The following is a 25,866-nucleotide window of genomic DNA, read 5'->3' as shown; positions in this document are numbered from 1 at the left end:
AGGGTTCAATCTGATGACTATAAGGTGTGGAAAATGCATGATAAAGCATTAATGCAATTGATCACTGCATCATTGTCTTCGATTGCGATATCCTGTGCCATTGGGAGTACTAGCTCCAAAGAATTGTGGAGCCGTCTTCGAGAACAATTCTTTACAGTTACAAGAACAAGTATATTTCAACTCAAATCCGAGTTGCAGACCATAAAGAAAGGTAGTGATTCTATCACTGTGTATTTGCAGAAAATAAAGAAGCTCGGGATTTGTTGTCTGCTGCTAGTGTCTTTTTTTATGATGATGATATAATGATTCTTACACTAAATGGTCTGCCTGTTGAGTTCAACACCATAAGATCTGTGATTAGGGGTCGTGAAACTATGATATCATTGAAAGATCTTCGGTCTCAATTGCTTGCTGAAGAAGTTCTGGTTGACACTATTCCTTCATCACCGGTGTTATCTGCACTAATGGCACAAACCAATGGCTTGCCATCCAAGAATCAATCTTTTTCCGGTTCTGGTGGAAATTATGTTACTTCTAATTCCAATGCATATAAGTCCTTTAATCAAAATGGTAAAGGCAGAAATCGGTATGGAAACAACTTCAATCCGAAATATGGGACTAGCAAGAATTTTCATTCAAGTTCGGCACCTGGCATTCTTGGTACATGACCACCAAGAACACATAACTATGCTTTCAGGCTCAAATTTGTCAAATTTGTGGGAAAATAATCATTTGGCATCTTCATGTTGATTCAGAAATACCAATGTCTCGTAAGGCTGTCAAATTTGTGGTAAGCATAATCATCTTGCTGACACCTACCAATATCGAAATACAAGTGGTGCATCTGGTTGTCATGTATGTGGGAATCCATATCATAGTTCCGAAACATGTTTTTATAAGAATGGAACCTCCCCAATGAGTGATATGCATGTTGGAACAACCAATGGTCCTTACTCTTCATTCTCAGCACCATCAGCACCATCTCAGCAACAAGTTTGGCTTACTAATTCTGGTGCAAATAATCATATGACCTCTGAAATGCGAAATCTTTCATTGTCCACTCCATATCCTTTAAATGAGATCATTTAAACAACTAATGGTGAAGGTTTAGCTATCTCCCATATTGGTTCTAGTATTCTCCGAACTCCAATGCAGCCTATTAGGCTTAATTCTATTCTATATGTGCCAAAACTGTCTCAAAATTTGTTATATGTGTATAAGATCTGTTTGGATAATAACTGTTGGTTAATTTTCGATGCTTTTTCATTTTGGATTTAGAACAAAACCACAGGGAGGATACTCTACAAAGGGTTGTGTCATAATGGATTGTATCCTATCCTCTCACCACGGTCTTATCCTGCTATCAACAAAGGAAAAATTGCAGCTTTTATGGGCAAACAAGTTACAGTCAGCATTTGGCATAAACGACTAGGTCATCCATCTAATACCATTGTTTCTCAAATTTTAACTTCCTCTCATGTTTCTTGTGTTGCTGATCAAGATCCTTCTGTGTGTCAACCATGTTTAGAGGGCAAATTCAGTAAACTACCCTTTTCTTGCTCAGGAGACAAATTTGTACAAACCTTTGATATTGTCCATAGTGATGTATGGGGTCATGCCCCTTGTGTTTCTCCAGAAGGATTCAAATATTATGTCACATTCATTGATCATTGTACAAAATTTTGCTGGATTTTTCCCATATGCAATAAAAGTGATGTTTCTGGTATATTTGTTTCCCTTTACAATTTTATCTTCAATCAGTTTCAAACTTCCATTAAAACTCTCCAAAGTGATGGTGGTGGTGAATATATAGGTAAAGTATTTCAAAAGTTTCTTTCTGATAAAGGAATAAAGCATCAATTGTCCTGCCCTCACACACCTGAATAGAATGGGATAGCCGAAAGAAAACATAGACATATCATTGAAACATCCATCACTTTATTACAATCTGCTTCTTTACCATCTTTGTTTTGGTCTTTTGCTTGTCAAACCTCCGTATATTTGATTAATAGGATGCCATCTCCTGCATTGGGAAATAAGTCTCCATTTCAGTTGTTGTACAACTCTATACCTGCAATCCAACATCTGAAAGTGTTTGGGTGTTCCTGTTACCCTTGGTTGAGGCCATACACTAGTACCAAATTAGATCCCAGAACAACAAAATGTGTATTTTTTGGGTATGCATCAAAGTATAAAGGTTTTCTCAGTTATGATGTTTCTAAAAACAAAATGTATGTTTCTAGACATGTCTTATTTGATGAGACAGAGTTTCCTTATCATTCTCTGGTGTCTAAATCTCACCCTAATTCTTTTTCACCACTACCATCACATATACTAATCCCAAATCCAGTTCCAGATCAATGTAATGTTCTTGTGTTTCCACAGTCACCTTCACACTCACTTTGAGTTCATCATCAAGTTCTGTACCATTAGATTCAGATTCTATATCTAGTGTCATGCCAAATACTAGCCTACATCACTTTTCAGTAGATTCTCCTACAGTTCCAGGTACAGTTGCAAACTCCAGTACTAATGGTTCTTCTGATGGTCAATTCATTGTTTCATCAACAACACAGCCCTTATCCTTTACACTCCTTATGGTACCTGAATTCCAAACTAACCAACTGGAAGTGGTTCTCTCTATTCCTCCAGTTAATTTACATCCAATGCAGACATGGTCAAAGAGTGGGATTGTTAAGAAAATTGCCCTACTGGCTACTGTTCATGAAAATGAAGGTGTGGATTTGAATAAAGTGGAACCTGCAACATATAAATCTGCATTGAAATATCCAGTTTGGTATGATGCTATGAAGGATGAAATATCCGCTCTCCATAATCAAGGTACATGGTCCTTGGTTCCATTGCCCAAACACAAGAACTTAGTTGGGTGTAAATGGGTGTATAAGATCAAAAAGAATGATGATGGTTCAATTGGGAGATATAAGGCGCTGCTGGTGGCAAAAGGTTTTAGTCAAGAAGAGGGCATCGATTATAGAGAGACCTTTAGTCATGTTGTTAAACCAACAACAGTGAGACTAGTCCTGGCTTTATCAGCACATTTTGGCTGGACTTTGAGACAATTGGATGTGAAAAATGCCTTCCTCCATAGCATATTGCAAGAAAAGGTCTATACAACACAACCACCTGGGTTTGTTGATCCAAAGCTTGAAGATTATGTTTGCAGGTTGCATAAATCACTCTACAGTTTAAAACAGGCACCAAGGGCCCGGAATGAGTGGTTCACGACTTTTCTACCATCTTTGGGGTTCAAGTCTACATATGCAGATTCATCCTTATTTGTGAAAACTGTTGATAATTCTGTGGTGATCTTGCTTTTATATGTGGATGACATAATCATAACAAGGAGTGCTACGCAAACTATCACTACAGTTATTCAATCCCTTGCTAAGGAGTTTGAAATAAAAGATTTGGGACCCCTTCACTACTTTCTGTGATTCAAATTGTGCAGAATAAGGATGGCCTGTTTCTTTCCCAAGATAAGTATGTTACTAATCTTTTAACTAAGTCAAACATGCTACTCTCCAAACCTTGTGCTACTCCATGTTTTCCATACAATAGACTGCTCACAAATGATGGAAAGTCGTACAATAATCTTCATTGTACAGGAGCTTGATTGGTGCCCTACAATACTTGACATTTACTAGACTGGATATTGCTTTTGCAGTGCATCAGGTCTGTCATTTTATGCAAAGACCAATGGAATCCCATTTTGTGGCTGTAAAATGAATCCTCCGGTACCTAAAGGCTACTCGAGACTGTGGTATTCAATATGTCAAAGGCTCTCTTGATATAACTGCATATAGTGATGTAGATTAAGCTGGAGACCCTAATGATCGATGGTCAACTACTGGAATGGTGGTGTTCTTGGGTTCTAATCCTATTTCCTGGATGTCCAAGAAACAAAACATTGTCTGTAGATCATCAACGGATGCTGAATATTGGGCATTGTCTACTACAGCTGCTGAACTGGATTGGATCAAGTCTCTGCTACATTTTCTACAAATTCCAATTACTGAAAAACCCTAATCTTTCATCTGTCTGCGATAGCTTTGACTTGCAACCCTATTCAACATCAACGAACAAAACATATTGAGGTTGATGTCCTTTTTGTTCGCGAAAGGGTGGCAACACAACAACTACAGGTGTACTTTGTGTCTTCAACTGAGCAGTTCGCGGATATCCTTACCAAAGGGCTTTCTGCACCTATTTTTCGGACTCATTGTGCCAATCTCAGGCTCAATTTCTCTGCTCCTGAGCTTGAGGGGGGATGTTAGGAGTATTAAGATCTTATGGCTGTGAATTAGACATGTGTCAAGAGATTAAAGAGTTAGTTAAAGTTTGTTATAGTGTAGCTTAGAGTGTAAGCTACAAATGCAAACTATATAAGCTTTGTAACAATCATTTTGTAACTAACAAGAAAGATAATACATTTTCTGAAATTCTCTTCTCTCTAAACTCTCGATCTTCTTTTCTTCTCTTTCTCTCTCTCTGCATAACTATCTTCAGTAACATTCTTCAGTAGTTTACAAATTAGACGGTAAAATATGGGAGACTTTGGATGCAGTCCTTAGTTATGAATATTCTTTGATTGAAACCTTGTTGGTTTTTAATTTTTGATCGAGGTACCTGAAATTAATGTGATAATTTATTTCTATGTACGTTACTATATTTTTTAAATTAAAATTAGAAATTATAGTTGTTTATATAAATGAGATTTTAAATAAAAAACCATAATTTGTGGGATTAAAAATATTAAAATATAAATATACTATAGTGTGTGTCTATATATATAAACATGGGTACATTCATCAAAATTAACCAAAAAAATTATTGTATCAAAACATGGGTACATTCTTGAAAATCACCAAAAAAAAAAAAGATAATAGGCTTAATAACATTAGTAAATTTCTTCGATTAAACTTGACATGGAGACATTTTAAAATCAAAGAAAAAAGAATGTACCCATATAAGTTTAAAAATGGAATAGAAAAAAAAATTGAATCCATTTTATATAAAAAAAAGGTACATTTTACATATTACAAATTGGTATATTTAAGAATGAGTACACTTTAAGATTAAAAAGTTTTACATGAATGGGTACATATAATTAGCATGGGTACATTTAGCAAAATACAAAAGTACAAATAAAAAAAATATATGGGTACAAATACAAATAAACTTTAAAAAATATGGGCACAAAAAGAAATTAATATATGGGTACAAATTAAAACTGAAAATAAAATTGGTACAAATTAAAAAAAAATTACAAATTAAAAACTAAAACTAAAAATATATGATAAAAAATTTAGTCATAAATATAAATATACTAATTGTATTTTTAACATTAAATGAATATATTTAGAAATAAAAAAAAATTTTATTATTAAAATAATTAATGATGTTATTAATACCCAAGGACATTGATCAAAAATTGAAAAGGAATGGGATTTTAATCAATAGAGTAGCAAAATGAAGGATAAGAACTTAATTGCTCCGTAAAATAATTAACGTGGGATTAGGGTTTGCGAGGTGTACAATGTGCAAGCAAACAAAAACCCCTTTGTGGGTCTCTAGCTAGCTCACTCAGATATCATAAGGTCAATGCCTCAATATTTTTCAATATTATCTTATCACACACTCATAATTTCAGAATCTCACGAGAATTTGGAAAATCCAGAGACAAAATATTTTGTTTTTATTACTATTACATATATTATGTGCTTCCAAAATGTAGAAAATTTAAGCTAATAAGTACAAACCCTATATTAGTTTATATATATGCATATATATATTCTATTGACTACTGTACTGTAAAAAATACAAAAAGGTATATAAAAAATTACAAAAATAGGGAGAGAAGAGAACCAAGGAGCGAAGAGGGTGGGGGAAAAGGAATCAGGAAGAGGGTGTCTTTCTCTCTCTAAAATTTTTAATCCCGTCGTCTCCGGAGCAGGGAAACCCAAAGGGACCACAGTTTTTGGTGCATTTGATGGGTTTTGACTAGTGAGGGAGAGAGAGGAGAGAGAGCGAGGGACCTTGTGCTCTTTCTTTTCTCCTTCTTCTTCTAGTGTCATTTTCCAAGATATACTCTCGAGAATAACCAAACCCAAATCCTATAACTTATGACTTTCTCTCTTTCTTTCTATTTTTTCTTTCCATGACTTCTCTCTCTCTCTCTCTCTCTCTCGAGCATGTCTGTTCCAGAAGATTGCTGTCTTTGTTTGCTTTAGCTCGGTAACCCTTTTAACTTGTTCCTGCACTCAATAATTTGGTCTTCAAAGCACACACACACAACCCTTCAAGCCTTCTTCTTTGTTCTTCTTTAATTGATAGCTAGCTTTCCACATATTCTTTGTAAAAAAAAAAAAAGAAAAAGAAAAAAAGAACCAAACCTCCCCCAAATATCTTGAAGCTCAAAAGAAATTACCTCTACCTTTTTCTTTAATTATTTTCCTCAACTTTCTTCACTCACGAAGAAAAGAGAGGCTAGCTAGTATTTGGTTTAGTAAAGTAGTGAATCAGAAAATGCCCTTGGAAGGGATTTTCATAGAACCCTCTACAACCAGAACTACTAGTTCTCAAATTCCTGATCTTTCTCTTCATATTAGTCCTCCCAACACTACTTCCTCTAATTCATCATCAATTTTCAATAGTACGACCACTAATGAACCCCAAAATCCCACTACCCAAGCTCACACTGAGCTATCCCTAGGGCGATGCTTCACCGGCGGAGCTCACGAACAAGAACCCCCACAAAACCCATATCAACGACAAAGTTTTCATCTTCACAGTTCCAACAGTCATTTAAGCCACTTAAATCATGGCGTTTCGCTGCTTGATGTCTCATCATCGGAGGGTTTAAGGCCGATTAAAGGGATTCCGGTTTATCATCAGAACCGTTCATTCCCTTTCTTGCCTATGGACAATATTATCACAAGAGATCATCACAAGGATTCCAAGATGTGCTTTTACCCAAGACCTCCTCCACCTTCCTTTAACCATCCTTCTTTTCCTTCAGCTGCCTCCCATAACACCCAGTCTACACCTTATTTCGGAGGAGGAGGAGCCACCGGCTTGGAGCCCATGTCAAGATTTAACGGGTTCTCATCAGTGGATGCGTTTAAATCAAACAACCAACTGCACCACCACCACCATCTTCATCATCACAATCAGTATGGAATTGGAGGAGTTGGACCTATTTCTGAGGGTTCTCATCATGGTATTATGAGATCGAGATTCTTGCCAAAGCTACCGACAAAGCGGAGTATGAGAGCTCCGAGGATGCGATGGACAAGCACTCTCCATGGTAGATTTGTTCATGCTGTTGAGCATCTTGGTGGCCATGAAAGTAATCAATTATTCAAACCCCTCTTTTTTACTTCATTTCTTAATATATATTTGGAAAGAAAAAAAAAGTAATTCCCTTTTAATTCCTTCATTTCTTGTTCTTAATTTTCTTCTTTTTCTGGCTTAAATTTTTGTTATGATTTTAAGGAGCTACTCCAAAGTCAGTTCTTGAGCTCATGAATGTCAAGGATCTCACTCTAGCTCATGTCAAGAGCCATTTACAGGTAGCAAGCTACTCTCTCTCTCTCTCTCTCTCTCATGTGGTACAGTTACCAATGCGGAGCTGTGAATGAACGAATGAAAGAGTAGTAAGCTATAATATTTGTATTGAGTTTGTCTGAAACTTCTGGACTACTACAGTACTGTCTTCCCCTCTCTCTTAAAAAACAAATGCATGTCATAAAACAGACAAAAGTAGTCATCATTTCTCAAAAATGAAGTATTAATTATTTCCTTATCCAACATCAACCTCGTGATTAATGTGTCGTCCTTCCATTTTTATTAATTCATACATGAAAACCAAGACAGTCCCAGAAGCCCGCGGAGAGAGAAACCTAGCTACAAATTAAGAGATCTGAATTATATTAACTAAGTGATTAATTAATGGGAAGGGGAATAGTTTTATGATTTTTATGTGAGTTTTTATGTAGACGTTGAATTTATAATTATTATTAATTAAATGGCCGATGACTTTTGCAGATGTATCGAACTGTTAAGACCACTGACAAGCCTGCAGCTTCTTCAGGTAATTCGTATTGCTAGCCCCTTACCTCTTTTTATGATTTTTTGCTCCTTTAACAGCCTTAACTAGTTAACTTTTTCTTACTTATTACCCTTCACTTCACATTAATTTTTTACCGCACAAATTTATAAATCTTTGCTTTCCTTTCCTCCTGTTATTTATTTTCCTTCTAATTGTACTAAACCCTGTCTTAGATAGATAGAGCTATATATATATATATATACACGTATATGTATATGTATATGTATATGTGTGTGTGTATATATATATATGTATATGTAGTCAACATTTGACCATAAAACCTAGTTAGCTAATACATATATGCACTCACATGGATCCCATGCTTCCATTCCATGCATACATCATGTCATCGTGTCATGATACACATAATATTATTGTACCATATGCAAATAATACAATGTACATTGTACATATAGCTTAAATAGAAATAATTAATACGGGTGTAACTTGATTAATTTTGATTTGTTTTCCCTTGAAATTAAGGGCAATCGGATGGATCTGGCGAGGACGACATTCTCTCTCCGATTAGCAGCGCAACGGATCATCATGGACTACACAATACTCAACAGTTTCCGGAGCAACGAGGACTGTGTGATCAGTCTGTGAGACCAGACGTGGACTACACTTCCAGTACCACTCTTTGGAGTAACTCTTCAAGGTTCATCACTCTCTCTTTCTCTCTCTAATGTTATATATACGATGCTATATGTATATATATGCCTGAACTTTTTTTTTTTTTTTTTTGTGTGTGTGGGTGAACTTAAATTATAAGCGTACTATAGGTGATTCCTTTCTTTGCTTTTGCATGGTACCTTATGTAGCTTAATGCAAAACCACGTCCACCATTTTTTTAAAGAATAAAAGGGTTCCCTGTGGGCTGTGGCCAAGCAGCTTTTGCTTTATTTTCTGTTGGTTAATTTCCTCTTTCTTCTTCTTTTCTCTTCTGCAAGATTTTCTTTGGTTGATTAAGAATTCTTATTAAAATATAGCTAAGACTCGCACTGACAAAAATCAAAGTAAGAATAAAACAATATATTCCATTATACAAAATTACAAATAAATTAAAGAAACAATTTTAGATCAATATTCTTTCCTTTAAAAAAAAATTCCAGCTCAAATAATCAGATTTGTGGCATCAGCTTTGATGGGTTTTAAAGAAAAAGCAGCAAACACAATCAGAATCGTTAGCGAAGATAACAGAAAGCAAATACAGTTACACTTTTTCTTTTTTCTTGAGAATTATTAATTTAACTTAGAGCTGTTTCCTTATGTTACTGATATTATAATCTGGTTCTTATTCTCTCCACGAGGACATTGCAATATATGACCAAAAATGTCATTCCCTCTTGCTCTTGCTCCCCACCTTTTTCCAAAGTTCGAATAACTATATGTATTTTATAAACTGTACTCCACCCTTGACATATCATCTCAAATGTCTTTTGGCTTCTCTTTAACTAAAACAAAAAGATAAAGTCTTATTTTTGTATTTCGTTTTATTAGTTTATTTCTTTGAATAAACTAAATTTAAGAAAATCTCAGAGCAACAAACACTTGAGGGAAGTGTTCCTTAATTATGCGCACTTATACCGACGTATCATATACCCAATAGTAGGAACTTGAGTCCTGCTTGTTACCCATACGGCTGTTGGGATGATCTAACCAGGTGCCATATTCGGAGGAAAATAACCAATACATGCAGGAATGTGAATTTTGTGGAGAGGAAGTATGCGAATGGCGATCACAACTAATAACAGAGAGATATGCTCCAATGCCACTCTTGGCATGTGGATCGACTAGTCGTGTAGCCTCGGCATCATGGCTATTAGGTTAGGGAGCTAACTGTAACTTCTATCCCACCAGCTATAGCTACATATACAGGAGAATTACTTGTGGATATGCTACTAAACATGCTCACTAGTTAACTCAACTCGTTCAACAATAGTAAAGTTAGTTGCAAATAGAAGATCAGTTGGATGAATTGACAAGGGTTGATGTATAATTTATAGAGGATTTAGATGAGTCAATTGTAAAGTTAGATACGTTAAATTGAATTTTGTAATCCTCGCCATGAGTGAGGAGAATAAATCTTTCCTAAGCTTTGATACCATGGTGACTAGAAGATTTGGAGAATGAAAGCAAGCCGATTGAGAAAACCTCTGAAAGAATTGAAAGCTCTATATTTGGTATCTGATAAGAATGATTAATGGTAGTGATCAGTACATCAATGAGTAAGTATATACCCAGATAGTAAAGCAACCAACTCTTATTAATCAAGAGAGTTAATGAACTTTCGACAAAATAAAAAAAGAGAGAGTTAATGAACTAATGTTTAACTAGTTATAACAAAATAGTAATTAACAACTAACTATACGTGCAACACGCGTACTCTCTCAGCACTTAAGTTATCAGAAGACCGAAAAATGGCGGGGTATGTGCACTGATTGAAGAAATCCTGAAACTCATTTAAGCTAGAAGAGATCATCTCTTGTGTCACGTCAAGCATGTACGTCATTCTTCTTGTGCCTCATCATGCCCGATTTTGCCTAGTTTTGGGAGAATCCTGGTTGTGGCCCCAGGAATACCCCAATTGAATGCAACATTATTCTGTCTTGTGCTTTACTCATATGGTAGCTTAATTGGGCTTAGCTAGATACTAAATTAAAGACTAATAAGGCATTTTATTTAGAAAGTTGATGAATGTAAATAAAATTATAAAATGCATAATTTTAGTTCGATATACATTATTATTTCATTCTCTGAATCTTTTGGAGCGTTTGCTAGTTATCATAGCTAAGTTCACCAAGTTCATCTTTTAGAGTTCTATTGTATAGTCTATTTTGGAGTATTTGGAATTTACAATAGGTTTATGTGATGTTTCTTATGGTACCCTAGGCTAAACTGTGCACCCATCACTAGTTTAATCCGTCCTTACCTTCCTATGTTTGGTAGAGCTTGACTATTTGGGATTTAGGGTTTGAATTTTGCTAGCTTGTGAGATTGGAGTGTGTTGAGAATTCTCCTTTATGAATTGTGCTTAGAGTAGGTAATTATTTGAGAATTCAGGAGACATTATTTTCTTTTCAATTTGTAATAATGTTCTTCTTTTGTGATATTTGAGTTAGGGTTTTCAGTTGTTGAACTTGAATATTCTAACAGTGACTATTCAAGCAATGACCGAAAGGAATGGTCCGTACTTGATAAGGATCGCCATGAACCTTTGGAGCGAATGGTTGATAAAGGCTGAGTGTGAAATAGTGGGCCGTGCTTTATATAAGAACTACCAATAAATGTGCTTTTCTGCAGCTGATGATTGTGAAAATTGTGTTACAAGACAACCACATTTGTGCTAATTATTTGAAACGCCATGAGCAGTTCAACAGGTACATCTAATACGGTGTCAGTTTACTCTGAAAATGGCTGGTGGAGGCATAGCGAACCCAAAACTTAGCCTAACGAGTAGCCTAACGAGTAGCCCTTTTTACTGGAGACCTTCTCCTCAACTTTACGGAAGGTTTAGTTTTAGTTGCCATAAAAGACTAAAAGATTCCACCCATGATATAACGGGACAATCTGTTATATTTTGATCTTTTGTGCTATATATATCACTTGAAATTTGATTTGAATTTGGTGCTAAAGTTGTTTTTCTCCATGAAATTAATCTCAGTATTAGAGAGGCGTTTCCACATGCTAATTCTCCTGACATGGGCGGGCAAATACCAGCAGTATCATCCCAACTACAGAAAATGTCTGGTCATAAAATTCAGGTACTAAATCAATGTTTTCAATTTTCATAATCATTCAACCAACTTCCTGTATAGAGAACATCCACCGTACGAGCATTCGTGCAAGAGCATGCATAGTAGCCCATTAGGACCTATAAAATTTAAAAGTTGAGATGATTTTCATTTAGAATGACGAAGCTCATTTTTCCTTCTTGCTAGCAAATCTCAGTCTAACGTAGACAAAGTACATAAAAAGAAAAGTTTATGCATACCGACCACACACAAACGGTTAGGAATTTCATATTAGACAACCAAAAAGAAAGTGAGATGTGAGCCCATTTCTTGCCTCTAGACCAAAACAAAGCATAAACTCAAACCCACATTCCACACATATGTACACTCTAAAAGCTGTTGAGAATTAGTCCCACATTAATGGGAGGAGGAACCTTGCATAGGCTTTTAAGAGGTTAGGCTACTCCCCATATTGTCAATTGATTTTATGGTAGAACCTCAACTTTCTTCATGGTATCAGAGTAGGTTGTCCCACATGTAAAGTCAAACGGCCACATGTGCTCCACGTCACCCTGTTGTGTTGTCCACATGTTAGGCTAAAAAATTCACCACATGTGAGAGGACGTGTTGAGAATGAGTCTCACATTGATAGGAGTGTATGGGCTTATAAGAGATTGGGCTACTTCCTATATTGCTAATTAGTTTTAAGGAAAACTAATGAAAAGGGCTTGAAAACTTTGAGTTTTAATGATAAGGACAAAATAAAGGGTAAAGTGAATAGTACCAGGATTGACTTTTTAGTGTAAAAATATGGTTTTTCGTTAAAGTGAACAGTACCGGGAGCTTTTCGTTAAAGTTCCTTAGTTTTATGGTGAAACCTCAACTTTCTTCAAAAGCTAACACAAAAAATTGTATATCCCCTCTCTCCCATGCAATCTTCATTTACTCAGTACCAAATGGCCACCATCGCCACTGTGCGTCCCTTGCCTGAGGTCACTAAGGCCTCCATTTGCCCGACATAGCCACCTTCCACTTTCTGTTTTATACTCATTAGAATCGAAAGCAATTATCTGGGCCTTATAGTAGTTGTTTGTGTATTTGTCATCATATGATCTAGTCTGATGAGAGAGAAACATAAAGACTCATGAGGTCGTCCCATCAAAACTTTTCTCCCGCATGAAGCATCTCTTCACATGCACACCACTGCATTTAATGCATTTATTTTGGTATAACATACTCATGGATGTCTTACAGGAATGTGATTCAGACAACCTGAAGAGCTATTTGGGATCTAATTTTGATACCAGAAATCCAAGCTTAGAATTCACGTTAGGCAGACCGGACTGGAATGGCAAAGCACATGACTGATTCAGTTTCCATCTTTTCATTGTTTACGTACTCTCTTGGAATCAAAATGTTAGAAGAGGTTAGTTAAGTTATTTGAGTAGATTGAAATTGTTTTAGGATTGCTATGATGAGCGGCTATATTATATGTAGTTGCTTAAGTTTCACTAGTCCTTTAACTGGGAGTAATCACATAACAATGGTGGTTTGTTTCACCTCCTCAATTCGATTATGGCTATGTATATCCCAGCCATCCATGTCAGCCGGAACCTTGGAATTTTCCTGGTGAATTCCAGCTTTGGTTTCGTGCAAAAATCAGTGTAAGTTAGACGGAAATTCGTGATTTTTGTGTTTGATAAAATGAGAGTTTACAACATCATACTTGTAACAGTTGGCAGTGGGTTTTTTTCTGTACCAGAAATGAACAGAGCTTGTATTTCATTAGTTTGACATCGTCTTTGTTGTCGCCCAAGTACTTGTTGTATCCGACCATAGTTGGCTGCGTTACTGATAAAGTAACGATTAAAACTCTGCTATAACTAATTAGCTATGGTGTTTGTCCTTTCCAACTCCAAAATTTTCTTAATCCGAGGATTTATTTATTTGATTATATCTTCCCTTCCCCATGCAGTTTTGCACAGTTTATTTGTAATGAAAAATTCAACAACAGATACAATATATCAAAATATAAGCACTAAATGAAATTGCATATAAAATCACAAATCACTGACTTGTTCTTTGAAGATAGAGGCTTGCAAAAGCAATCTCCTAAGATAGAAATTCATCCCTACACCAGTGCAGCAGTTCAATGGACATCTATATTGCAGGATACAACTATCTAACCCAAGTTCTTGCACTCGAACTTGGATTCTTGGCGAATTGGTTGTGGTGTTTCTCTGTGAAGTATGAAAATGAAGCAATGGAATTGTTGTTTTGGTTTTTGATCTGACAGCCATATTTATAATGGCGTAATGGAGCAGTTAAAGTCGTTCATGTTTATCTTTAAGAATGGTTGTAACTGTTCACGTGATCAGCTTTATCCTTTCGGAAAAAACTGAATGCAAAAATCATTAACATAAAAATGATACTTGTGTTTTTCATCCATCCGAGCCCAAGAGGCCCAAGGCCCTTTTTTGACATTTAATATATACACTCAAACCCTCCATGTCTAAGGCCCAAGGTCCTGGCTTTGGCCCAATTCTTTTCAAACTATAAGTGAGTGAACTCACTTATAAAGGTGACTTTCAATAAGGTTTTGGCAATGTGGGACTGGGAGTCCCCCACAAGTTCCAACAATACCCCACATTTGAATAGAAAATAAGATACTGACTAAATTAGTAACGTCCGTCCAAGAGAACTTACATATGATATGCATTGGGATAGGTGTCTTTTGGACTTGAACCTTCTCTAGTGAGTACTTATCAGATTTACATGATGAAGCAGTGAATTTAATATCTTGAACTGATCATTCTTGGTAGTAAATCGAAACAATAAGTATCACACATATCAGATCGTGTCACACTTCAATTCATACGGTTGTGTTCATTTTGGTCCTAAACATATCCTGATTTCATGAGACCTTTAGAGAATTGTAGCCATACCAATTCTCAAATATGTGATCCCACATCATCTCATATAGGTAATGCTAATAAAGAATATCCCGTTCTATTCATCTTAACCGTAAGATATTAGCATTATTAAGAATAATGATTCACCCTTTTCGTCTTACAGGAAACACACTGTTTTTCATCATAGGAATGAGTAAGGATTGTGTGTTTCTTACTTTCAATTTTCCACAACTAGTTTGCCTATTGAAACTAGACCATGGGATCTCCAATTAGCTAGGTTAGATTTCCATCAAGTTATAACTCATTGAGTTGGCTTTAAACCCATTCCCCTCGATGTAAATGCCACTTGATCCTTGGATAGGCCTTTTGTCAAAGGATCGGCAATATTCTCCTTAGATTTAATATAGTCAATGGATATAGTTCCATTCTTGAGTAATTGTCTAATGGTTCTATGTCGTCGTCTTATATGTCTCGACTTCCCATTATATTCAGCGTTTTTGGCTCGACCTTGTGCAACCATGCTGTCACAATGTATACATATTGCAGTCACAGGCTTGGGCCATAATGGAATATCTTCCAAAAAAATGTTTAAGCCATTCAACTTCATCAGCAGCTGTATCTAAGGCTATAAACTCTAATTCCATTGTCAAACGTGCTATACATGTTTGCTTACACGATTTCCATGACACAGCTACTCCACTAAGTGTAAATACATATCCGCATGTGGATTTACTGTTGGTGCTCCCAGAAATCCAATTTGCATCACTATATCCTTCTAATACTGGGGGATATTGAGTGTAATGCAAACCATAGTTTATTGTATGCTTTAAGTATCTTAATACCCTTATTAAAGTATTCCAATGATCTCTTCCAGGATTACTTGAATACCTACTTAGTCGGCTTATTGAATAAGCAAGATCAGGTCTTGTACAATTCATAATGTACATCAAGCAACCTATAATTTGGGTATACTCCAATTGAGATATGCTATCTTCTTCATTTTTAGTAAGTTTATGAATGTGATCAAATGGAGTTACTGCAGGTTTACAATCATAATGTCCAAACCTTTATAGAACCTTTTCAACATAATGTGATTAAGTTAGGACATATCCATATGAATTCCTTAGAATTTGAACTCCAAGAATCACATCAACTATTCCCATATCTTCCATATCAAAGCTAGAATTTATCATTTTCTTTGTTGAGTTAATCACATCTTTGTTTGTTCCCATTATAAGCATGTTATCAACATATAGACATAAAATAACATAAGCATTTTTCGTTTGCTTAACATAAATGCATTTATCACTTTCATTGATCACAAATCCATTTGTGATCATATTATGATTGAAGTTTTCATGTCATTGCTTAGGCACTTGTTTAAGTCCATATAATGACTTAATCAATTTGCAAACTTTCTTTTCTTGACCTTTGACAATGAAACCTTCAGGTTGCTCCATATGTATTTCTTCATCAAATTCACCATTTAGAAATGCAGTCTTGACATCCATTTGATGTATCTCGAGATTGTACACAGACGTTATAGCTATTAATAACCTTATAGATGTTATTCTAGCTACGGGTGGATAAGTGTCAAAATAGTCAAGTCCTTCTTTTTTACGATACCCTTTGGCAACTAGATGAGCTTTATACTTGTCTATGGTACCATCCAATCTCAATCTCCTCTTAAAAATCCATTTGTGTCCTATTGGTTTATTTCCAAGAGGCAAATTAACCAATTCCCATGTATTATTTTGCATGATGGATTCCATTTCACTTTGAATAGCTTCTTTCCAATGAGGCGCTTCAGATGATTCTAATGCAGCCTTACAAGTTTGAGGCTCTTCTTCGGTTACAAAAGTGAGGAAATCATGACCAAAATCCTTTGCAATTTTGCTCTTTTACTCTTCCGTGGTTCCAAATCTTGGTTTTGAACTCTAGAAGTTGAAGTATGATTATCGTCATCATTTCTTGTAGTAACATCATGTACTCTTTTGTTCAAAACATATGACCTATCTTTATAAGGAAAAAATTCCTCAAAGAACTCAACTTCTGCAGATTCAAGTATTGTATTTACATGAATGTCTGCAATTTCATATTTATGAACCAAAAATCTATACGCTGAACTATTATTGGTGTGACTAGTAAATATACAATCCACCGTTTTTGGTCCAAGTTTTTGCCTCTTTGGAAGAGGCACTTGAACTTTCACAAGACAACCCCACACTTTCAAGGTTTTGTATGTAGGTAACCTACCTTTCCAGATTTCATAAGGAGATTGATTAGTCTTCTTATGTGGAACTCAGTTTAAAATCGTGTTTGCAGCAAGGACTGCCTCACCCCAGAAATTATGTGGTGCACCAGAACTGTTCAACATGGAATTAATCATATCCTTCAATGTACCATTTTTTTATCCAGCCACTCCATTTTGTTGAGGAGTATATGGTGCTATCGTTTGATGTATTATTCCATGTGTTGAAAACAAATTTGCAAAGTCATTAGATTCGTATTCACCACCTCTATCCAATACTAAGACTTTTATTCTTTTGTCTAGTTGATTGTCGACTTCGGGTTTAAATGTCTTAAACATGTTTAAAGCTTCATCTTTACTATGAATCAAATAGACATAACAGTACTTGCTACAATCATCAATGAAAGAAATATAGTAGTTCTTTCCTCCACGAGTTGGTGTGGATTTGAAATCACAAAGATCACTATGGATTAAACCAAGTATTTCGTTGGATTTTTCCACTGATTTATATGAGTGTCTTGCATATTTACATTATGTGCATATCTAACATTTAGATACTTTGTTCATGGAACATTTGGGCAATAGGCCTAACTTAACCATTCTTTGAAGAGAACGAAAATTAACATGACCTAATCTTGCATGCCATACTGTAGAGAACTCAATCAAGTAAGCAGAAGAAGCACCAGGCTTGTTGTTATTATTAATAGCATCAGCAGAAAGTACATTCAGTTTGATGAACCCCTCAGCCAGGTAGCCCTTTCTCACATACACCCCACCCTTGGTGATTACAAACTTATCAGATTCAAAGACTATTTTGAAACCTTTGTTACTCAGAAGCGAACCAGAAATCAAATTCTTGCGAATATTAGGAACATGCAGAACATTGGTGAGTGAAAGCTCTTTTCCAGAAGTGAGTTTCAGCGTCACTTTTCCCTTCCCTGCAACAACAGATGCAGTTGCATTTCCCATGTACAGATTTTCTCCACCATTAACAGATTGGTAAGTAACAAATAAATTTCGATCAGCACACACATGCTTTGTTGCTCCTGTACCAACCCACCGGTCATTGGAATTAGTCAATAAATTGACGTCAGACAAACTTGTCTTCTACAACGTTTGCTTGATTGGAATTCTTAGAATTCTGATCCTTCTTGTGGCGGCAATCCTTTGCCCTATGACCTGTCTTTCCATAAACCCAGCAACCTCCTTTGATTTTCTTGAAGGTTTTCCCTTTCACAGCAGTCAGTGCTTTCTTTGCAGCATCATCGCCTCTTTTTTTTCTTTTTTTTCTGATAGTGCCTTGCCTTGTGTGAGTCACCTCATTCCACAACATTGGCTTTTGCCTCCAGTAATGAGACATCATGCTCCTCATTTTTGCGATGATCCTCCTCCACACGCAGTTTAAAAATCAACTAATCCATGCTTATGTCTTCAGTTAGACGCTTCAGATAAATCTTAAAATCCTTCAAATTCGAAGGCAGTTTCTCTTTAATAGAGCCAACCACAAAACCTTGTTTCAGATCAAGATTTTCCTCATCTAACTTATGAACAATCACTTGGAGTTCTTCAACTTGCTTGACAACAGACTTGGTGTCACTCATCTTGTAATTCGAGAATTTTCCAATCACAAACTTCTTGGAACTAGCCACTTCAGACTTATACTTCTTTTCCAAAGACTCCCATAGTTGTTTCGCTGTCTTATATGATGAATAAACATCATACAAAGAGTCATCTAAAGCATTTAGAATGTAGTTCCTGAATAGAAATTCACTATGAGTCCAGGCTTCTATAGCATGCAAAATTTTGGCAGGAATATCTCCCTCTTCTGGTGCTTTACGGGCCTCAGAAATAATGACATGACTCAAGTTTAGAGTTATTAAGTAGAACAACATCTTCTGTTGCCAACGTTTGAAATAAACTCCCTTGAATTTCTCAGGTTTCTCAACGTGTTGCTTGATGACACCAACATTTGATTGATCCATGGAATCTAAATTTTTTGTCTTAGATTGTTAGAACCAATCAAATGTCAAGTATATAATATATAACAATTTGCACAATTTATTTGTAATGAAAAATTCAACAACAAATACAATATATCAAAATATAAGCACTAAATGAAATTGCATATAAAATCACTGACTTGTTCTTTGAAGATAGAGGCTTGCAGAAGTAATCTCCTAAGACAGAAATTCATCCCTACACCAGTGCAGCAGTTCAATGGACATCTATCTTGCGGGATACAACTATCTAACCCAAGTTCTTGCACTCGAACTTGGATTCTTGGCGAATTGGTTGTGGTGTTTCTCTGTGAAGTATGAAAAGGAAGCGATGGAATTGTTGTTTTGGTTTCTGATCTAACGGCCATATTTATAATGGCGTAATGGAGCAGTTAAAGCCATTCATGTTTATCTTTAAGAACGGTTGTAAATGTTCACGTGATCAATTTTATCCTTTCGGAAAAAACTGAATGCAAAAATCCAAAACGTAAAAATGATACTTGTGTTTTTCGTCCATCTGAGCCCAAGAGGCCCAAGGCCCATCTTTGACATTTAATATATACACTCAAACCCTCCAAGTCTAAGGCCCAAGATCCATGCCTTGGCCCAATTCTTTTCAAACTATAAGTGAGTGAACTCACTTATAAGGGTAACTTTCAATAAGGTTTTGGGCGATGTGGGGCTGGGAGTCCCCCACAAGTTCCAACATATTCAACCTCAATTCGTAATTGAAATGAATTGAGCTAGAACAAAACATAAATTAGGCTCCTTTCAAAAATGAGCCAATCGAACTTTGATATGTTCAACGTATATAAAACTCGTAAACAACTGATACTTTTTTGTGATACAACTTAATTTGGTTTGATTTTGGCTCGTTAGTTAAAGTTTGGCTCATAAATTAATGTTACTTTATCTTTAGGCTTAAATGTCAAAATGGTCCATGTGTTATATCCCTTTGGCCAATTTAGTTCATGTATTTTTAATTTAGCCAATTTAATTCTAATGTTTGAGAAAGTTAGCCAATGTCATCCTTTTAGTTAAATTGCGGTTAAAAAAATTTCTTAAAATTAGTTTTCTGAAATTATAAGGGTTTTTAAGCTATTTAAAAAATTTAAAGTTGATTAGCATAATGTTAAAATTGAATAAAAATTGATCATAATCCACGAGCTGGTGGCCAGTGGTAGAGGGTGAATTGCGATACTTCTTTCAACTAAAAAAAAACTGGAGGTCTTGGGTTCGAAACCTGATGCTGGTATGGAAGCTAGACTTGTGGCTAGAGGAATGTTGAAATGCCTCTGTGAGTCTTTCTAGCCCCCGGAAGGGGTGGATAACCATGGTTTGCCACCAATTGTCCCCCTTTTTAAAGAAAAAAATAAATAAAAATTGATCAAGAGGAAAATCAGGACATTTCAACAAAATTGAAAGACTAAAGGAGGGGGATGTTGTGGGAGATAGACTTGGCAATTTCTTATACGATCTATTAATTCAACCTAAAACAACAAAAAAATAACGGATTTCAGGTCAATAGGTCATTATCGGGTCACACGTTGAGAACCCATTATGAATAGGTTCTATTAAGTTTACCCGCAAGTAACCATTTCAACTCGTTACAAAAAAGTTAGTTTGATAATTTTAAACTACTAAAAAAAATCCAAAGCACAGTAGTGACAATATTCAATCTCACATAAATGAGACTAAAAAAATTTCAAAGCACATTAAAAAACCAGGGACTACCGAGTCCAATCCACCAGTGCACATAAGGTTCATATAAAGTACCACATCAAGCTCATTCCTAGATCTAATCCATGAAGCAGCTTTACCTTTGTGCAACCTTACTTTGCACGTGATGGAGACAGATTCAGTCTTCACATGAAGTACTCATTTCATGAACTCATCACCTTGTGGCACCAAGAGCAACACATCCAAAACAAATTATGTGATGCTGAAGATGATATGGAATGTCGTTTCAAACGACAAGTCAGTTTCTAGTCAAACCGTTAAAGGGGGAAAATGACTGAGAATCCAATCTAAGTTTTATATGAAGATTTGAAACTGATATCTAGACCCAGAATGATCTAAAGGTTAAACCAGAAATCATATACTACAGAGTTGACACAGATTTAATGCATGAGAAAAGGTTATGCAATTAGGGTTTCTAGTAAAGAACACAAGAGGAAGCTCAAAACTTTTTAATGCACTCTTAGAAATCTAAACTATCTAACCAAGGAACAAATGAAACCTATGACCCTTTCTTTACAGAAGGCGTGAATATTTCAGGGGACCAAGAGACATGTGTCAAGTCAAAAACCAATCACAAAGCCCCTATCGGGAAAAAGTTGCCAATTAGCCCATGTGGGCTGTCTTAATGTGTGTGCCCACCTTGCATGAAAGCAGCAAGAAATTTTGACAAGACACAACCACTGGACAAAAAGAAAATTTTAAGCATGAAATGCATATAAATGAACAAACATTTAAGGTGATATGCCACAACCTTGAACATTTGTTTCCAATAACAACAACCCATAATCAGAGACTCCTAAAACCTAATTCGAACATGTGTGGTACAATTTAAAATAATTACAAAGAAATTACAAAAGTCTAGACTTCACACATATATACATATACAGACATAAAATACCTTTTCAAAGGATAAACACACTACTATAATATTAGCTTTAGGTGTCGAACGATCCTGGCGATTAATAAGTCATTCTGACGGATAAAAGATATCCGACACAAAATTTATTTACTATCAGATTAAAGTTACTTTCTGTCGGCTATATCCGACATAAATTCCTGGCGGATTTTTCTTGACGGATTAACCGCCATAAAATTATTATAACCCTCAGTATTTTTGAATTCTTTATTTTTAATATTTTTAACATATTCTGGCTGTTTCTAAGTTAATGGTGACGGTTATAACCGATAGAAATTGACTATTTTATTATTTTAAAATGTTACGTTGATTATAAATAAATAAATAAATAAACAAATGGTTTAAATGTTTTTTTTCACTCACGATCTCATTACCTAATCTCTAAATGTTTTTTTTTTTTGCGATTTTTTACACATGCTATCTCGGAGAATATACAAACATATTTGACGGTTGTATCGTTGAAACTAGTTTCGTATAATGCATATCCTATCAAATTGATAGATTTAACAAACACTAAAGAGTTAATGTTATACTTCCATTAAGTACAAAAAATTATCCACTAGTGTAAATATTTTAAATCGAAGATCAAATTCGTTCAATGCATTCTTATAGGGTCGAGGAGTGTAGCTGTAAAAAATCATCAAAATCGGAGCTAAAATAACCGTTAAATTGTGATTTTTTGTTTATAACCATCGAAATTTTTTGCTTCGTTACCTAATCTCTGAATATTTGTTTTTTACAATTTTTTACGTATACAATCTCGAAGGTGTAAAAATAAGTTTGACGGTTGGATCGTTGAAAAAAGTTTCATGGAATGCATATTGCATCAAAACTGTAGATTAAACAAATACTTAGAGTTAATATTATACTTCTATTAAGTATAAAATAAGATTTTGTGGTATCAACTAGTCTAAATATTTTAAATTGAAGATCAAATTTATTCATTACATTCTTATAGGGTTGAGGAGTGTAGCTGTAAAAAATCATCAACATCGGAGCTAAAATACCCGTTAAATTGTGGTTTTTCTTTTATAACCGTCGAAAATTTTGTTCTGTTACCTAATCTCTGAATGTTTTTTTTTTACGATTTTTTACGTATGCAATCTCGAAGTGTGTACAAATAAGTTTGGCGGTTGGATAGTTGAAAAAGGTTTCGTAGAATGCATATTGAGTCAAAACGGTAGATTAAACAAACACTTAGAGTTAATATTATACTTTTATTAAGTATAAAATAAGATTTTGTGGTATCCACTAGTGTAAATATTTTAAATTAAAGATCAAATTTATTCATTACATTCTTATAGGGTCAAGGAGTGTAGCTGTAAAAAATCATCAAAATCGGAGCTAAAATAATTGTTAAATTGTGATTTTTCATTTATAACCGTTGAAAATTTTGTTCCGTTACGTAATCTTTGAATGTTTTTTTTTTACGATTTTTTACGTATGCAATCTCAGAGTGTGTACAAATAAGTTTGACGGTTGGATCGTTGAAAAAAGTTTCGTAGAATGCATGTTGCGTCAAAACGGTAGATTAAACAAACACTTGAGTTAATATTATACTTCAATTAAGTATAAAATAAGATTTTGTGGTATCCACTAGTGTAAATATTTTAAATTGAAGATCAAATTTATTCATTACATTCTTATAGGGTTGAAGAGTGTAGCAGTAAAAAATCATCAAAATTGGAGCTAAAATAACCGTTAAATTGTGATTTTTCTTTTATAACCGTTGAAAAATTTTGTTCCGTTACCTAATCTCTTAATGTTTGTTTTTTACGTATGCAATCTTGGAGTGTGTACAAATAAGTTTGACGGTTGGATTGTTGAAAAAAGTTTCGTAGAATGCATATTGCATCAAAACGGTAGATTAAACAAACACTTAGAGTTAATATTATACTTCTATTAAGTATAAAATAAGATTTTGTGGTATCTACTAGTGTAAATATTTTAAATTAAAGATCGAATTTATTCATTACATTCTTATAGGGTCGAGGAGTGTAGCTGTAAAAAATCATCAAAATCGGAGCTAAAATAACCGATAAATTGTGATTTTTCGTTTATAAACGTCGAAATTTTTTGTTCTGTTACGTAATCTCTGAATGTTTCTTTTTTACGATTTTTTACGTATGCAATCTCGGAGTGTGTACAAATAAGTTTGACGGTTGGATCGTTGAAAAATGTTTCGTAGAATGCATGGTGCGTCAAAACAGTTGATTAAACAAACACTTGAGTTAATATTGTACTTCAATTAAGTATAAAATAAGATTTTGTGGTATTCACTAGTGTAAATATTTTAAATTGAAGATCAAATTTATTCATTACAGTCTTATAGGGTTGAGGAGTGTAGCTGTAAACAATCATCAAAATCGGAGCAAAAATAACCGTTAAATTGTGATTTTTCTTTTATAACCGTCGAAAACTTTTGTTCCGTTACGTAATCTCTTAATGTTTGTTTTTTACGATTTTTTATGTATGCAATCTCGGAGTGTGTACAAATAAGTTTGACGGTTGGATTGTTGAAAAAAGTTTCGTAGAATGCATATTGCGTCAAAACGATAGATTAAACAAACACTTAGAGTTAATATTATACTTCTATTAAGTATAAAATAAGATTTTGTGGTATCCACTAGTGTAAATATTTTAAATTAAAGATCAAATTTATTCGTTACGTAATCTCTGAATGTTTATTTTTTACGATTTTTTACGTATGCAATCTTGTAGTATCTACAAACAAGTTTGACGGTTACATCATGGAAACTAGTTTCGTAGAATGCATAAATTTGCCTAAATTTTGAAGTGGGAAAAGTAATTTGTGCTAAATTTTTTTTTATGTTTTTCAAGTATTTATTAGACAATATTTAGTTTGTGCGATGACATTTTCATTGTACAATTCTCTTTTTGTTTCTTTATTTCATATTTTACATGGATTATTATCTATTAAACGAAAAATGTAAAAATTATCTATTAAACCAAACAATTATTTATTTAATTTTAAAAAACATATTCTATTTAAATACATATTATTTATTTATTTATTTATTTATTAAACCAAATAATTATTATTTTATTTTTTAAAATCGTAACAAAATTTTGGAAACAATTATTTATTTAATTTTTAAAAACATATTCTATTTAAATACATATTATTTATTTATTTATTAAACCAAATAATTATTATTTTATTTTTTAAAATCGTAACAAAATTTGGGGGGGGAATTTAAAATTTTGGGGGAAAATTAAAAATTTTCAGAGGGAATTTTGGGGGGATTTTTGCCGCCATTTTGTTTCTGTCGGTTATAACCGGTATTAATGAAATGTTTATGTCGGTTTTTATTCTAAAAAATTGTTTGTCAGTTTTAACAGACAATAATGAAACTTTTCCACAATATAACCCATCATTCTCTTCCTTGCGCCGATGACTTCCCTTCCCCCTTCCTTCCCCCTTTTCTCCTCTCCTCATTTCCTTCTCCTTTTTATATTTTTTGTTAAGCTTAGAAGCGCACCCACGAAAAGCACAGAAGCGCACCCACGAGGCCATGGGAGATGATCCTCCACAGAACTAGAGTTTGATTTCCATCTAAGGCAACCAGAGCTCGATCCTCAGCAATTTTCAAGACCCACCTTATCAGAAATGGGGTTCTATCTGTTTCCAACCCAACAAGTGACCGACAGCACTGAAATGTTGTACTACTAAATTCCAACGTATCGGAAAAATGAACTCCCCGGGCTGAAGAAACCCAGTTCAAAACTTTTGTCGAATGCATGCAATTCTCAAAGTTCATGAAATGGGCATCATTAGCAAAAACCCAGGTTCCAAAATTTACATTTTCTCATACCTCTGCATTCTTTGCTTTCTTGCTCTGATTTGCTCTGCATCTAGTTCAATTTCACAGGTCAATCTTTAAAAAATCATCAAATCGTTTATCGACATACCTGTCAGATATTGGGGACACTGACATGGAAGTAGAGGATGGTGGTGATGAGCCTCAATTTGTACCGGCAAGTAAATCGTCCATTGAGGAGTTGAAGAGGATGACAGTCGAAACCTCAACAATGTGTTCTATTTGCAGGGAGGAGATGATGGTTGGCTCAGAAGCAACTCGGATGCCGTGCTCACATCATTACTATAGAGATTGTATTGCGGAATGGCTGCAGAGAAGCAGGATTTGCCCAATTTATTATGCA

At 34.7% G+C, this 25,866-nt stretch overlaps 1 pseudogene; it reads left to right on the top strand.

Annotated features, from left to right (window-relative positions):
- Positions 1-6,039: 6,039 nt before the first annotated feature.
- Positions 6,040-13,653, top strand: LOC126633739 (transcription repressor KAN1-like; annotated as a pseudogene).
- Positions 13,654-25,866: the final 12,213 nt, after the last annotated feature.

The sequence above is a fragment of the Malus sylvestris genome, chromosome 9, assembly GCF_916048215.2.
Source record: "Malus sylvestris chromosome 9, drMalSylv7.2, whole genome shotgun sequence".
Classification (NCBI taxonomy): domain Eukaryota; kingdom Viridiplantae; phylum Streptophyta; class Magnoliopsida; order Rosales; family Rosaceae; genus Malus; species Malus sylvestris.
Note: the sequence above shows the minus strand (reverse complement) of the source record. Positions and strands in the feature narration are given on the sequence as shown.